Source organism: Pseudophryne corroboree, chromosome 7 (assembly GCF_028390025.1).
Source record: "Pseudophryne corroboree isolate aPseCor3 chromosome 7, aPseCor3.hap2, whole genome shotgun sequence".
NCBI classification, from domain to species: Eukaryota; Metazoa; Chordata; class Amphibia; order Anura; family Myobatrachidae; genus Pseudophryne; species Pseudophryne corroboree.
The window spans coordinates 210,317,389-210,319,380 of NC_086450.1; the positions used below are offsets into that span (position 1 = coordinate 210,317,389).

General features: G+C 38.6%; 1 long non-coding RNA gene across 1 annotated transcript; it reads right to left on the bottom strand.

Moving 5' to 3' along the window:
• Window positions 1-863: 863 nt before the first annotated feature.
• Window positions 864-1,668, bottom strand: LOC134943530 (uncharacterized). Its single transcript, XR_010181591.1, has 4 exons — window positions 1,601-1,668; window positions 1,410-1,507; window positions 1,234-1,330; window positions 864-1,004 (listed from the first exon to the last, which is right to left on the bottom strand). It is a non-coding gene; the product is annotated as an uncharacterized LOC134943530 (long non-coding RNA).
• Between the last annotated feature and the right edge of the window lie 324 nt (window positions 1,669-1,992).

Consider the following 1,992-nt stretch of genomic DNA (forward strand, 5'->3'; position numbering starts at 1 on the left):
GTGCAAAAAAGAGGACTTTAATCCATAACAACAGAATAAGGTGACCAACGTTTCGGGGCGCTGACGCCCCTTTGTCATCACCTTGACCTTATTCTGTTGTTATGGATTAAAGTCCTCTTTTTTGCACATTACCTACCGGGATCCAGTCTCTGAGTGCCGCTGCCTGTTTCAGTTTGCTGCATAAGTATTATTCCAGAGGGCACCTGAGCAATATTCATTTGGGGTGAGTGCCAGCTCTATTCAAGTTTATATATATATATATATATATATATATATATATATATATATATATATATATATATATATATATATATATATATATATATATATATATATATATATATATAGACAAAAAAAAAAACTGCGGCACTCCAAGACTTGCTTTTTAAAAGTTTTTAAATAGGCGTCTTCCATCCTGCTGTGAAGGAGCCGGGTTCCGCTCCTTCACAGCGGGATGGAAAACGCCTATTTAGGTTATTTGTCAGTACACGCACTGTTTGTCTGTTTGATATGTGGTGCTTGAAAACGGTGCTGTAGGGGCACCGAAACGTTGCACCTATGCAAGATGATTTTGCTTCACTAAAAACTTTTTAAAAAGCAAGTCTGGGAGTGCCGCAGTTTTTTCATTTTCAGCATCTGTACCGACACTGAAGGCACCCGAACACAAACATTATCCAGCGCAGAGTGCCAGATCGATTTTTGTTTTATATATATATATATATATATATATATAAACAAGAGGGTTCTGCACTCTCATCAGAGTTCCTAATGGTGGGTGCTCCCAACAGACGAAATGTCCGCAAATGTAGACGAGAATTCCACGTGGTGGAGGGTGCACTCTCACTGTGTATAAAGTCCACACATTTCTTCAATAGAAAATTTTTATTGTAGCCTCAAAGGTTTCGACGTTTCGATCCAAAAACCAGGATCTTTTTCAAGAAGGGCCATATATGAATCATCAAATCCAATCATAATATAATGAAGCCGAATAATTAAAAGTATATCTAGAAAAAATAGAACATAAACATGACTGAGCCTCCCAGGTCCCAATATATAACAATATTAGCGACAATGCTTGTATCAACATAAACTACTACATAATACCAGATTTAGAAAAAAGGAACTCGTATACCAAGAACAAGTGGCAGAGTAGTGAGACTACAAGGAGGAATAAAATAACACCCTGTGTTCACCACTGGTCTTAAAATGCATGCAAGGCCTACCCCTCCTCACCTCTATCAGCACATTCCAATGGGGCTGCATGTCTGAACTGCTGTATACCAAGTGTGGAGAATGTCCATATAATCACAGCTCTGCAACCAAACCACTGCTGTCATCAAAGGATATCTCTATTATAAACGTGTATCAGAATCAAATGTATATATCAAACCTTGTTACCACATAAATACCTATGGGTCTGGAAAGGTGTGCACAAGACTACACCTGGATAATGCATTCTCCCACTCAGGGTCAACAGCTGCAGGATCTCAAAAAGGACATTCAGCCACTGTGATTACACATATACTCTGTTTAAACAATGTGCATCTGAGGCATAAAAATATATATATCAAAAAAGCCATATTCAACGATCAATAAATACCTATAGGTCCAAGAGGATACACATAGGGCAACCCCTGGGTTAAGCGTTCTCCCACATCAAATCCATAGCTTCAAACAATAAATAAACCCAAATCAAAAGATTATAGGATTATACAAACATCAAACTTAATCAGTGGGACAAACCCAACATAGTTACTCACAGAATCATGTGGAACACTGCACAAACCAGGGCTGCATGCACCAACTGGATCTAGGCAGGGGATTTAAATACCCCTTGACCCGGAAGTATCAAGGGTGTGAGGGGTCAACTCAAAGAGTCACCTGAATAATTATCCAAACCTTTATTCCACTTGATTAACCGTTTACCACCAGCACAAAAGGCCAAATAGGCAATCAGTATGCCTGTGTATGCATTAATATTCACAGTACAAC